Consider the following 15,540-nt stretch of genomic DNA (forward strand, 5'->3'; position numbering starts at 1 on the left):
AGCACGTAGTGTGAGCAAAGCACACGGTCAGCAGATACAGGGGAAGACAAAGAAGTCACAGGAGCCATCCTCAGGAACAGGGCTCTACCACAGGGAGAGAAAACTGGCTTAGACCTTGAACATACTTGTCTGACTCACGCAACTCAAAGGTCAAGAGAGAATTCTGGCTTTAAGTGAGGCTTGATCTAGTGGCTCAACCAAGTCTCTAAGGATCTACATTCTCTCTTTCTCTCTGTTTTCCACAGGGTCAAGTTTATTCATGGGTTCCAAAGTGCTTTTGAAAGCTTCAGATGTCCCTCTGATGATGGCAAGTGTTGGCCACAGCTGCAAGACTGTCACTCTCACGCTGTACCATCCAGAGAAGGGAAAGTCTTTATGTTAACTCTCTTGGCAATAACCTGGAGGTCAACAGGGTTTGACTAGCTTGGGTGGAGGGCCCACATTTGGAGTGGTCACCGAGGCAAGGGGAAGACTCTGCTTGGCCTGGGTCTGTGGTAATAGGTTGGGTCTGAACCACTAACTACTTACTAATTGATTAGCTAAGTGATCAGTATCTATCCTGGAGCTAGGGTGGGCTCAGCCCCACCCAAAGCACGTGTCAAGAAAGGGGAAAGAGTGTTCCACCTAATTAGCAACAGGCTTCTGTTGTCTGGAGGAGGAGAAACCGGAAAGGAGGAAGCAAGGAACAAATGCGTCCCCCACCTCAACACAAACAAGTGCCCAAGAGGAAGCATGAGGTGAGATCAACATGAAGGTGCCCCTGACCAGGAGCTGTTTGTGGCCCCATAGACGATGCCATCACTGGCCTTGTGCAAGCGGCCCGCAGTGCCACATCGGCCATGGTGAGGGTATTCGCTTGTGACAGGGTGGCCTCAGCTTTGGTCAGAGGAGTAATTTTGCAGGAAGGCAGCTGGGCTACAAAAGATGCGGTCAACTCTCACTGAAGTGGTCGAGGTTAGGAACTAGAGAGCAAGCTGGTCAGAGCTGTCTGAGGACACTCAGATTTGGGGGCCATTAGCAGGGCCAGAACCCAATTGTTCCACATCTCACAGCACCTGCCTTGGCACCTATTCTTCAGTACACATTAATAGCAAATTCATAATGTTGGCTCCTAGGTGTGTTAGGAAAAGGTGACATCGTGTTCAGTTCGTCTCAGGGAGGGAAGCAGCATAAAAACTGGAAAGAGCTTTGAAATGGAAGCTGAAAGGCTCAGCTTCTAGTCTGGCTTACCTACTAATTCACTTGAGGCAATATCAGCATGTGGGGTCTGGAGTCAGGGACTTCACAGTTTCTGTTAGACCTTGGGCAAATTACTTAACCTCTCTGATCCCAAATTTCCTCCTCTATGAAAAAGAAATAATAATCCTTATTGTTGGTGTAGAACCTTGCTACATCTCAGTTTGTTCTCATGTAAACAAATGAACGCATGTTTGAAATGACAGTTGTTAACTGCCTGGTGGATATCAGAGAGGTGGCGTTATATCTGTGGAACAGAGAACCACTGGGAAGTGAGCGTACTTAAGTGGGGAAGGTGTGGAGGCAAACCCAAGCCTCTAGTTCCTCGGGCAGGTGGCCAGGCTGCCCCCTCATCCTGGGAGGACAGGACAGGCTGTGGCATAAGGCTGTGTGTTGACCTGACAGGATCCCGGGCTGGCAGGGAAACCGAGGGGATCTCCTTGCTATTATGTGAAGATTTCCTGCTTCATTACTGGCTACTGTTTTACTCTAAGAGTTTGAAAGTCAGATGCATCAGCTCCTGTGTGGAGTGAAACTTTTCCCAGGAAATTTTTCAAACAATGACCAGGAAAAGTCCTCCCAGGCTCTGGTGTATTTGTCCTACAGGAGGCTCTTGCCCCGCCTAGGAGCACACCTATCCCTTCCGCACAAAGTGTGGCATGTGGCTGGTGCAGTAGAACCCACGGTTTGGGCATGATTTCAGGTTCCTCCTTCCCTGTGGCTTTGGACAAGTTATTGAAGCTCTCTGAGCATCAGTTTGTTTCCTCATCCACAGAGGAGGGTGTGTGCAGCAATCCCTGGCAGGGTGGTTGTGGGGATCAGCTCGATGGAAAGTACTTCTCTCCCTTCCTGGCACACAAGGTCGGGGAGCGGGGCGTTATTTGCGCAAGCTCTGAGAGGTGAGGTGTTAAATGGGGATGTTTCAGGCAGAAAGAACCATTGCTGTCTTTAGAATTTGGGCTCCAAAAATTATACTACTTTTTTCTTCCTACACTTTAAAAATATTTTATTTATTTTTGAGAGACATAGAAACAGAGTGTGAGCAAGGGAGGGGCAGAGAGAGAGAGGGAGACACAGAATCCGAAACAGGCTCCAGGCTCTGAGCTGTCAGCACAGAGCCCGACGCGGGGCTCAAACTCACGGACCACGAGATCATGACCTGAGCCGAAGTCCGCCGCTCAACCGACTGAGCCACCCAGGTGCCCCTATACTATCTTTTAAATAAGAAATTTCTTTAAACTGAGAAATATTTAGTGTTGCTGTTACTTGATAGGTGTCAATTTGTCAGAGAGCGCGGGTAGTATTTTGAGACATGGCCGATGGGTTGGTGGTCAACAAGACATACTTGCTGGTGAAAACATGGTTTACAAGATCCATCACAGGATTACTAAGAGGGGAGAATCCCAAGGAGTCATTTGAATGCCTTGTCCACAAGGCTTCCCTACCCCTCCCATTTGACACTGCCTTGATTACTGAGCTTTAAAGCGGCATTGTCTGTACAACTGACTAGAACTGTCACGGCATTAACGTGGTTTATTCAAAAGAATTTGAACTTTAGAGCCCAATGCCACTTACTAATCAGTGTGACTCTGGGCAAGTTGTTTAAAGTCTCTGGGCCTCAATTATTTCATATATATTATTTCATCTATATTATTTCATCTATAGAATCAGGATAAAAATATGTCTTTAAAGACTGCGATGTTTAAATAAAACAGTGTATCTCAGCAGCTTGGACCACAGTGAGTGCTCCGTAATCAGTTATTATTCTTTTTTTTTTTTTTTTTTTGCATTCTTGTGGCTTCCTAACTTTTTCATAACTTTTCTCTGGTTCCTTGCCAGGGTGTTGGGTGTGTTCAGTTTGTCCCTGTGTCACCTTTTCTAGATTCACACAACATGAAAAATGTGTAACTCATTTCGAACACGGTGTCTTACCCTATTGGTTAATTAATGATTTTAGTTAGTTTGGATGCCAAAGGTTTATACTCTTTAGGAATCTGAGGCTGTCATCCAGGATGTGGTTTGAATTCCCCATGCCTTTTGACTCATGGGTATGTTAAGATGACTGAGTGTTCCAAGGTAAACAGTCATGGTCTCATAACCACCAGTCAGTGGGTTTCTTTGCCCTAGCTCTGTCTCCTGAAGAGAATGTGTCACGCAGTGCTGTTTCTACTTACATCGCTTTGTCCATCTTGAAGGACCCCCAAATCCTTTGCTGGCCAGATCTATATCTAAGAGACAGCTGAACGTGTCTACCAGGGGCTGAATTGTGTCCCCCACAAAGGCATGTAGTTAAGAAGCCCTAACCCTCCAGTGTGATGGTATTTGGAGGTAATTAGGTTTAGAGGAGGTCATAAGGGTGGGGCCCTCATAATGGGATTTGTGTCCTTATACGAAGAGACACCAGAGAGCTTTGCCATGAGATGATACAATGAGAAGGTGACCATCCATAAGCCAGGAAGTGGGCCTTCCTCAGGGAACCCAACTGGCCAGCACCTTGATCTCGAACTTCTCAGTTTCCATAACTGAGAAATAAATTTCTATTGTTTAAGCTACATAGTCTATGGTATTTTGTTAGAACAGCCTGATCAGACTAAGACAATGGCAATCCATATTTCTCCCCAAGCCAACTGTATGATGAAAATGAGGAACTGAAACCCAAATACTGTTCTTTTATCCCAAAATTAGCTGTTGGAATAAAATTTCATTGCATATTGATCCTGTTGCCCTCAAAATAAGAGACATATTTTACATTTAAAATACATGTGCTATGCCTCATAAAGTAAATGCTACACATTCAAGGCCCTTAGTGTTTGGAATCAGAAACTGGTATAAGACACCAGTAATAATAACAATAATAATATAACAATGATAACATTGGTAATAACAGTAACAATGATAATACCGATAATAATAGTAATAATGGCTTCTATTTATTGGATGACTCTTATGGCCAGAGGCTGTGTTAAGTGCTATACAAATATTATACTATTCAAATTAATCTGCACATAAATCCTGAAGGAAGATACTTAAGATAAGGAAACCTAGGATCAGAAAGACTAATTTGCCCAAGGTCACACAGCTGGTAATAGGCAGACATGGGCATTACTGCGTTGTGAAAAAAGGCTGTGACAATGATGATTATGAGAAGCCACTTGGAGGACCTGGGTGGCAGGATGAGGATGAGGCACCATCAAGTAGAGATGAATGAGCACATGGTTAGTGCCAGTGGGGGCTGCTGTCCCCGTAGCCACTTCTCCCTGAATCCGTCCACATTACACTCCCTGAGGCAAGTGCAGGCCTACAGGAGAAAGGACCAGGCTTGACAGAGAGTAGACAATGTGGGCTTTGTATATGTGCAGCTACTACTCATGGTGGCATCATCGTGGTGACAGGACCCAGTGATTCTGCCATTGCTCCGGAGCTTATAGAGGTCTCACTGAAGCACTCGGGGCAGACACTTCATTTCCTTCAGCCTGAGGCATCTCATTCAATAAACTTGCTCCATCACCAAAGAGGCAATAATAAATATGCCTTTTCTTCCTCTGCCTGCCCAAGAAACTTGGCTTTGTGAAGCCAAAACCACAACCAATAACAGAAGGTTGGAGGGGAGTTCTTTTTGATGTGCACTTGAAGTGCAGCAGGACATTTCAGATTCTATGTGGATAGTCCTCTACATCATGCCATTGGCCGTACCACGTTCCTGGTCTATAGGGTCTCCCCTTCTTTGTAATGGGATCTGTGAGGTCCAATATAGAAATATGGTCACCTTATGAAGTCTGAGTCGGTCAAAGTCATGATTCTTCATTTGAGGATAGCAATGTGGGGACATACTGCTCCTCCTGCCCCAAATAGGCTGGAAATGACCATACAGACACTGAGTCAGCACTGCTCCCCTCAGAGGCCATGACCGGCCACCCTTTTCTGTCAGCATGACTCACTGAGGGTGTCCATCTTTTGGGTCTCCTGACCTGTGCCCGGGGCACTTGCCAGGCATGTTTTTAGCAGGTTTGTCAAGCCTGGCTTCCTGCCCAGAGTCTCCACTGAAACTTTGTCTCACCTCCTGTGATCTGGCTGGAATCAGGAAGAGCTAAACTTGGCTTGGTGGCCCAGATCCCAAGTGCCCTCATTTCACAGGACATCCGGCTTTTTGTCTGCCTTCCTGCCCATGCCCTGTGAAGTTGTTCACAAGCTCTGCTGCCCAAAAAACTCCCATTCCCTTCCCTCCAGGCTCTCTCCCTATGAGCTAAAGGAGAGGGCAGAGCCAGGTTGATAGCACTTTGTTGGTAGTTGAGGACATTAATTCATAGCATCCCTCTCTCCTCTAGATGAGGAATGAACTAAAAAGATCCAGTCATCAGATAGAGACCAAAACACCAGTTGTTTCACTGCAAAAGTAAGAATTGAGAAGACAGCTTGGACCTGCAACCCAATTGACTCCCTCCTCATTTAGCCAAGAGATGTTCCTAGCCAGAGCAGCTGGACATGACAGGACTGCGTCAGTCTCCCCTTCCCAGGGACAAGGTCTCCTCCGAGGGGCTTACAAGATGGAGAAAGACATGAAGGAGCAAAAAGAGGAGCCCTGTTAATGTCCTCCAAAAGGCAATTGTGGACTGGAAGTCTGGCCTGACACCAGACAGAGGGAAGGGAGAAGAAAGAAGAGAAAATGTAGTGACTTCCTTTCTACTTCAAAGAACTCAGAAGTTCCTAAATTGGTGGCTGGTTGGAACCCAGGGAAGGGGGAACAGCAATCACCATCACCCCCTATGTCCCTACACATGCCCAAGAGTTGTATGGACAGGCAGTGAAAAGGAAGGCTCTGGAGGCAAATGAGAGTGACAAGGACAAAAAAAAAAAAAAAAAAAAAAAGAATAGAGGAAAGAATAGAAGAAGATATGAAGGAAAATATTAGGAATATGTAACATCCCAGAAAATAAGTCAAAGATCCAAACATCTGCTACCTTGTAGACAGTTTTTAGATTACTGAACATTGTACACCGTGACCTAAATGCACTAAGGTCACAGAGCAAGGAGGAAAGGGGAAGAATGGTTGACACTCTCAAGAAACAAATTGTGTCCTCAAAACTATACCTTTCATGAATTTTGTTGAGACTGGAATATTTTTTTTTAATTTTTTTTAACGTTTATTTCTTTTTGAGACAGAGAGAGACAGAGCATGAACAGGGGAGGGTCAGAGAGAGGGAGACACAGAATCTGAAACAGGCTCCAGGCTCTGAGCTGTCAGCACAGAGCCCGATGCGGGGCTCGAACTCATGGACCCCGAGATCATGACCCGAGCCGAAGCCGAACGCTTAACCGACTGAGCCACCCAGGCGCCCCGAGACTGGAATATTTTTTTAATGAATGATGCTTTTTGTTAAAACAGTTAAGAGCCTCTTAGAATATAAACTAAGATCGTATTTTCATTATTCAATTAGTTTGGGATTTTAAAATTGCTAAAATAACCAGATTAACCATTTTTTTCCATATGGCACTTTTCATTTCCTTTGAAAACGCTGGGAGTTTGAAGTGGCATTGTCAGGTCAAAGGGAAATCATACACCTTGTACAAAATAGCCAGTGATCTCATATCAGGAGCTGCCAACCACTCCCACCAATGAGAGGATTTCCTTCATGCCCAAGGAAATCACAGATTTTGTATAGTAGGAGAACAGGAGAGTGGGAATCGAGCCAGTATTTAACAGTGTGTGCTCACAGGCCTCCCCAGAGCTGTTCTAATAAGGCCACACAAACTTTGGAGCTAAAATGAACTTGTTTAGGACAGCTGGCTAATCTTCTTGGATTAATCAAGTTGGAACCAACTTGAAAAGATACAGACCTGGTAAGAATAGCAATGCACACTTGACAGAATGGCCCATTAATACTGTTTTTAAAAATACCTAGAGACTTAAGATTTTTATAAAAATAACTTGGTATTCTTTGCATACAAGTGTGATCCATTAAAGGAGAAATTTATGGCAGCTCAGTTCCGCAGTGATCTCATAAACATGTGAATAGAAAGACATTTGCTTTTGAATATAAAGTAAAATCTAGCACATCAAAGTGGAAACACTTCGCAAAGTTTTCCTCCCAGAATTAGCACAGCACTTTGTGAATGTGTTGTATGCAGAGGGACTTTCTTATAATCTTAGAGGAAAGAGAGGAAGAATTCAAGGTTTTTGATTCCCCTCAAGTACTGAAGACACAAAGTACATTTAAGCATATTAAAAGGGCAGGGCTCAGGATATTCTTTGTGCGTTACTAAGTAGATGGGTTCAAGTGGACCACTGGATTACACATACATGATTACATTGCATACAAATTTATTTATTTTTATTTTCCTTCTTTCTTTTTTTACATTGCATAAGATTTTAGTACCCACATTGCTGGGGTCTCCCTGTCCTTTGATGGCTTTAAGGAAGCAAGCAGTCATCTGGGGGAGCCCCCTGCCCCAAGGAACCATAGGATGCCTCAAAGAGTTGAGGGCAGCATTCAGCCAGCAAGAAAATGAGGCAGATTCAAGGAATTGAATTCTGCCAACAACTAAAGGAGGTTGGAAGTAGATCCTTCCACAGCTGAGTCTTGGATGAGAACACAACCCTGGCTGACCCCTTGATTGCCACCTTGTAAGACCTTATAGCAGAGAATGCAGTTACTCCATGCCTACATTCTTAACATAGAAACTGAGATAAAAAATGTGAGTTCTTTTAAGCTGCCAAGTTTGTGGAAATGCTGTTAGATGGCAACAAAAAAAAAAAAAAACCCTGATAGAATCTATTTTGTACAGTGGAATAACTGTCAGTCATTGGTGTCAGAGGATATCTTTAAGGATGTCTATGAAAAAGTCAAATGAGCAGTTACAGTTACAGTGATGCCCAAGTATCTAACTCAAACTGGGACCTGGGGCCTCTGGGTAGCTCCATCGTTTAAGCATCCAACTCTTGATAATAGTCTCAGATAACGATCTCAAGGTTTGTGGGATTGAGCTGACAGCACCGAGCTTGCTCAGGATTCTCTCTCTCTCCCTCTCTCTCTCTGACCCTCCACTATTCACACAAATGCATGTGTGTGCACTCTCTTTCTCCTCTCTCAAAATAAATAAATAAACATTTAAAAAAAAACTGGGACCTATTCATTGCATAGACTGTGAGAAGGCCAGGCACTGGAAGGTCTTCAGACTCTTGTGACAATGTCCACCTTGGAGACACAGAGCTCTATACACCCTGAAAGACCACACAATAGACCCTACTATATGTTCTCAGCAAGCTTGGCAATGTCATAGAGAAAGTCCACTTTCCACATAGTTCTTATTAGACCAAAAAGACACCTTGAAAAATTAACCGTAATACAAATGTAGAAACAGTTGGTACATCTTATTCCTTGAAACAAAGAACAGAGTTCGAAAAACAGAGAGGTTCAAAGGCTATTACTTTTCTTCTTTGCTAGCAGCTAAATATGACGTGAGGAAATGAAAGTAAATAGAGAAGATAATATTACTTAAAGCAACTTTTCTTCACCATATTTTGTTTTCTGCCTCTGGAGCATGACCTCTCCACGTTACTGGCACGGCGGGAGCAAGAGGCCCTTTGCAGCAATCTGGTACAGCTGAAACAGCTGTGAAGAGCCACCCATGACAGGGAGAGCAAGGGCAGAGGCCCAGAGAGCCCCTAATCTCACTTTCCCTGGGGGAAAATAACCAGACATATAGCCAGACTTCTCTCCTGACCTGAGGGGAGATATGTTACAAAGCTTGACTGCATTCAATTTCCAAAGAAGAACCAGGACCTTTGATTTGTAAAGCTACTCTGCTTGGAGAAGATCAAACTGTATGTAATGTGAGGCAGAGTTGGGGGAACTAACTGGGATCACTGTGAATCACAAACAGTGCTAAAGGTTGGGACGAGCACTGTTTTGAGCATTGTCGGGAAACCCAAGTACAACCTCTAGCTCTAGGATGGCTAATAGGTCTCCGTGTTTCATGCTACCTCAAGCCTACTGGGAAGGATGGCCTGACTGTGCTCTAGGGAAGGAGCCTGGAGTTGAAACTGCTAAGGGAGAATCCAGGGACACAAGAGTGTTGGAGGGGGGCTGGGGCGGACCCCGTGCTTGGAAAGCCAAGGGTGCAGGGAGCCAGGGGTGCGGATCTAACCCAAGTATCCACTCTACACAGGACTGCTCACTAAAGTAGCCCTTCAAGAAGGGACCAAACTACCTCCCAAATGATGTTAACGTCTGTTGAAAAGCCCTCTTTTATTTAATGAACACTGTCCAGGCTAAACATGGACCCCTTTCCAAGCACAATAAGGCAAGATGTTTTTGTGTTTACCCAGAAGTCCCTGGACATTTGTGATATTTATGAGGCATTCTCTCAGCCTTTAATTCTAAGCAACACAAGTGTCACTAACATTTAGCAGTTTTAAGTAGCAGTTGGAATAAAGTGCCATTTTAAAGCAAACCCAAAGTAGAAAATAATACACCATGTTTTGTGCATCAGAAGGACTGCACGGTTATTTAGGGATAAAATTGCAAGTTATTTTTCCAACATTGACATTGGTCTGGCCACAAATTTACCAGATTGCCCACCTCCTATATGGCTCATAGGCATTTTGTCTTCTGTGGTAAGCTTCCAGAACAAAGCTGAGTTATCCATGATGGCATCTAAACTTTGACTTTAGCCCCACTGTGATAATGTTTTAATTACCAAAAACTTAGAAAAACAACCCACTGAGATGAACTGCAGTCCCCCCAATTCTAGGACTCCTGTTAACGCCCACTGCTAATTCCCCTTCAGGCACCCCCAGAGCAACTGGGAGGGAGCAGCAAACTTTGTTGCCCTTTTTCTTATATTGTTGTTGTTTTTTTTAAATGTTTGTTTATTTTTGAGAGAGAGAGAGAGACAAAGAGAGATAGGGGGAAACACAGAATGCGAAGCAGGCTCCAGGCTCTGAGCCTTCAGCACAGCGAACTCCCGAACTGTGAGATCGTGACCTGAGTGGAAGTCAGATGCTCAACCAACTAAGCCACCCAGGTGCCCCTTCTCATGTTATTTTTACATGAAATGGTTTTGGATAAAGAAAGATTCCTATATGTTTGTAATGGAAATGTACACGATTTCTTTCCTACATGTATTTCTAAAGGACTACCAACTACTCAAGTCTGGCTTTTCTGGGAACCTAACCTTGTGCATTACAACCCAAGCCTCCAGGGAATGTTTCCATGGTTCAGTGGAGCAAGTGAAAGAAAGGCAAGAGGCCAGCAATTACAAATGGATTGTGAATCATTTCCTGCAGCATAATTAGGCTTCTGGAGTCCCTAGAGGGCTGGTCTCCAGAGGCAGTCCAAAGTCCGGGAGAATCAGTGTTTATGGTTTATCCATTCAATAGAATACTATGCAGAAGGTAGTAAGAGTATGTTCCACTTCAGGGAAAGCTATTCATTAAGCGATGTTAATTATAAGCCTTTGCCTTTATAGGTTTGGACAGCAAAGGTACAGATAAGACGAAAATCTGTGAGGTTGTATAACAAAGTAGCAGTGACGTCTACTTCCAGGTTGAGATAGGAGTCTTCCTTTCTTCTCTCCATTCCTTCCTCCTTCCTCCCTTTTTCCCTTCTTTTGGAATTTTCTCAATATTCCACAGTCAGCATTTATTATTCTGGCCATCTTAAAAAATGTTCAGTGAGTTCTCTGACCACAACTAAGTGGATGCTCAGACCCTGAAGACTCTTACTGCCCCTGGGCCGGCACCACGGCCCTGCAGAGTCTCTGCGACTTGCCCCTCTGGCTCTGCAGTAGATAAGAGAATTTTAAAGATCAGCCCTGGAGTTGAGTCACAGCACTGGTAGCTCCTATCCAAGCAACTTTCAGAAATTTGGTTACTCGATGACCCTCAGATTTCTTGTTTATAAAGTAATACTACCTACACTGGAGCACTGCAGTCAACTGAGGGAATCAAATACATCATGAGGCCAAGTGGGAGAGCAAATGCAGAAGTATTTGGCAGGCATAAACAATCTGCAGTTGTTAGCTCTTAGCATAATTTCCTTGCTGTCCACACAGGAATAGAAGTCAAGAGGACCCAAGCCGTGCGGCGGGTTGTTGGCTCCTTATGAGTGGGTTTGGGGCATGTGGAAGTGTAATCATTCATTTTTGATGGATGCTGCTATTTAAATCAGTTCTCCTACTTGTCTCAATAACATCTTTCGAGTTATTGTTCCCCAATCCAGTATTTAATCAAAAAGGCTTTCAGAAACACTAGCTGTGAAACATGAGCATAGTGGTATGGATGTAGAAGGACAGTGTATGAAATATCTGACATGTAGCCAAACATAGTCACTGGCAAGTGTTTGAGAATTCTAGCACCAGGGCAAAGCAGCACATTGAAAGCCAGATTCTCTGAAAATCCCCAGGACATCCCTGGGTGAAACTGGTCTTCTGCCTGGGATTAGACAGAACACAACCATGTTATTAAAAATCACGACTCAGAATTGCCCTTTGATGGTGAATGATTGACCCCAATAAAGAATATTAGCATAAATGACTAAGCTTCACTGCAAAAGGAAAAAGAATGTAAATGCATCTTGCTTGTTCCCCCTCTATTCCCTGCTCTCTCACAATGCAGAGGTAAGTTGTTTCATACTTAAAGCTATTGACGAAGTCCTGAAAACATATGCAAAGAGAGGTAAAGAAGTATAGTGTCCGTCTACTTGACCACACTGACAATGTTGGCAGCTGTGGGGATGTCATTTTTAAAGAAAAATTATTTTAAAGAAAAGTTGCAGAAATTGTGCAATAACAACTCATAAATCCTTCACCTAGATTCACCAGATGTGAACATTTGACCTCATTTGCTTTCTCTCTCTATTCGATATATTTGCTATTGTAGCACTGTTCGAGAGGAAGTTGTGAATCTTATTTTTTATGAGTCATTCATTACCCTGAAATTTGTTCCCCAAAAGGTAAAAAACACTTTGGAGTTTTCAGCAGCGTTTGAAACTTCTTCAGTTAACTTTTCAAACAGCTGGTGGAAGATTTCTTTACAATGGTGCTTTTAGGTTCAAAGACTAAGCCAGCCTGTTAATATACCCTAAAAATTTGCTTAATCTTTCTCAAAGATTCCTCATCCACATCCACAGTTTCCTCATCTGTTGCAGGAGGCAATTATATCTACATCCTTGTTTTGCACTGAGGATTAAGTTAAATACCATGGAAAACACTTCATAAACTTTAAATTTTCTATGTATTCCCAAATGTTATGATTCACAATACCAGTGGAATAACATCGACTCAGGTTCTCCTAATTATGAATTAGCCCTAAAACCATGTTGAACCTTTTTAGGTATTTGATGTTGCCTGCAACAGTGCTGGTGTCTGTGGGTACTCAGTAAACCATTAGGGAAGTCAGGGAACCTCTGAATTTCTGTGATCCAGAACTGCCATCTATAAAACAGTGGTTCTCAAACATTAGTCAGCATCAGAATCACTGCAGGGCTGTTAAACCCCACCTCTAGCATTTGATTCACTAGACCTGGGGTGGACCTGAGAATCTGCATTTCTACCAAGTTCCCTGGTTATGCTGAAGCTGCTGGCTCCAGGACCACACTTTGAGAACCACTGCTCTAAAGCATAGTCAAGCTGGGCAGATATATTTCCAGGGGTTTGTATGGGGGTGAAAGCTAAACTCTATAGAAAACCTTTATTCTCTTAAGCTTCAGAAAACTTAATGCATGTACAAATCACTTAGGGACTCCTGTTATATGTGGATTTTGCTTCATTGGATTTTGGGCGGGCTCATGATTCTGCTTCTAAAAAGGCACAGGTGAAGCTTTTGCAGCTGGTCTGCTGACCATACTTTGGAAAACAAGGCTAAAAAGCACAGCTCACGGCTATGCATTTGATTTCTATTTAAAAGAGTAAGAAAGGATGTTCCCTATTTATCCCTAAATATCCCAAACTTCCTGCTCTCAGCCAGTGGCCCCTCTTCAGAGTACTCGGACAGTGAGTTCAGCCCCAAAGAAACCAAGGTATGTTTTGGTGTTTTGTTTTAATCATGCTACTTGATAATAGATTTAAATGAGCTTACAAAAGCACATACAATATAAAAAGATAGGTGAAAAACTTCTGGTCTGCATTTGTGGCTCTTGTCTATAAAAGGGACAAAATGGGAGGAGTACTATTTTTTTAATGTTTATTTTATTTATTTATCTGGAAAGAGAGAACATGAGCAGGGGAGGCACAGAAAGAAAGGGAGACAGAATCCCAAGCAGGCTCCATGCTGTCATCAGAGAGCCCTATGTGGGGCTCAAGCTCACAAACCATGAGATCATGACCTGAGCCGAAGTCAGATGCTTAAAGACTGAGCCACCCAGGAGCCCCCAAATTTTGCATTTTTGATTGGTGTGGGATGGAGGCAGAAGATCTATTTCAGAGGCAGGATTATTAAAATTTGTCAGTGATTCAAATACATAGAAATAAGTTTTTTTTTTTTTAATGTGGCATATTTTCAATGTGACCTTCATAAGATATTGCTTTTGTTCAGAGAAACAGTGATTGGCAATGGGGAGCACGCTTCAGTAGAAGAGAGAAGGTGTGGGGAGGATTAATATCGTACTGTAATTAATACAGTTGGACTTGGTAAATGTGGGGCTCCTTGGGTTTTTCCAGTAATAGGTTGCAAATATGGGAGTGAGTGTGGGGCTCATGGAAGCCAAGGGAGAAGATTTCAAGGCAGTGGGTGCTGTGGTCACCGTTGCCAAGTGCCTGGTGTAACAATATGTGTGAACTGAATGATGGAATCATGTACAAAATGATGAGCGACCTTTGGAAGCAATCTTTGTAGACCAGTGATGTTGAAGTTCAGAGTTAAGGAATGAGCTAGTAGTGGTAGGGAAGCATTGGAGGACTGGTCTCATGTAAATCACTCTTTCTAGAGAGTGGAAATGGAAAGAGTAAGGAAGTTTAATCTCAAGCCAACACTGACCAGAATCACCTGGAGAGCTTGTTATAACACGGATTGCTGGGCTCTGCCTCCAGAGTTTCTGATTCTGTTGTTCAGACCTGGAGCCTGAGAAGCTGTGATTTTAGTGTGTTCCCAGAACTGATGCCGCTGGGTCTGTGGGGAGTGCTGTTTGGAAGTCCTCAATTCGGAATTGTTGATTTAGATCAGGCTTTTGCAACTGTGCCCTGTTGACATTCTAGGCCGGACAATTCTTGGTTGTATGGAGCCATCCTATGCTCAATAGGATGTTTAACAACATACCCGGCCTGTACCCACTAGATGCAAGTAGCACCCCCAATTTGTAACAACCAAAAATGTTTCTAGGCGTTATGAAAACGTCCCCCAAGGGTAAAAATTGCCCCCAGTTAGGAACGACTGCTTTAGATAATTTAACGCCTCTGAAAAACACTGTCTGCAGGTAAACCTAGAATATCTGAAGGGGTTAGGTCTGGAAAATGTGTGCATGAGACAGTGGAACAGAGCCTCCAGGCTAGTAATCTGTGCTCTTTGAAGTTGAATTCCAGATTATAAATGAGGGCTCGATTATTATTTTTTAGTGAATTAACCCCAGAAAATCAACTTGGGACCAATCTGCACTGCAATCCCAAGTTGTTTTCAGGTTTCTGCATCCTGGAGCCCTGAAAATCATATCTAATAAATTATCCCCAATTCATGAATGTGCCTCTGTCTTCTAAAATACAGGCTTCCTGGATCACTGCCTCAGCTTTATTTAAGTGCCCTCAATTAAGACTTCCTTATTCTGAAGGCCCTGCCATTTGCTAGACAAAGCAATGTTCTGTATCCGGTTAGCAGATTTAAATATTCCACACCCATAAATTTTGCTTTGTTTTGTTTCTTATGTGTGTCTTATAGGCAGCATATAATTCACTCTTGCTTTTTTATCTAATCCGACAATTTCTTCTTTTTAATTGGGGTATTTAGACTATATATAATGATTATCGTTAAGTTTGGTTTAAATTTATCATCTTGCTCTTTGTTCTCTATTTGTCTCATCTGTTTATTGTTCTTTCTCCTTTTTTTCCCCCCCTGATACATTATTTGAACATTAAAAGAAATATTTTATTAAGATGAAACACACCTTGGCACCTGGGTGGCTCAGTCGGTTAAGTGTCTGGCTTCAGCTCAGGTCATGATCTTACAGTTGGTGAGTTCAAGCCTCTCATCCGGCTCTGTGCTGGCAGCGTGGAGCCTGCTCCAGATCCTCTGTCTCTCTCTCTCTCTCTCTGCCCCACCCACATGTGTTCTCTCTCTCTCTCAAAAATAAAAATACACTTAAAAAAAAAAAAAAAAGA

The sequence above is a fragment of the Felis catus genome, chromosome B1 (assembly GCF_018350175.1).
Source record: "Felis catus isolate Fca126 chromosome B1, F.catus_Fca126_mat1.0, whole genome shotgun sequence".
In the NCBI taxonomy this organism is placed as follows: Eukaryota; Metazoa; Chordata; class Mammalia; order Carnivora; family Felidae; genus Felis; species Felis catus.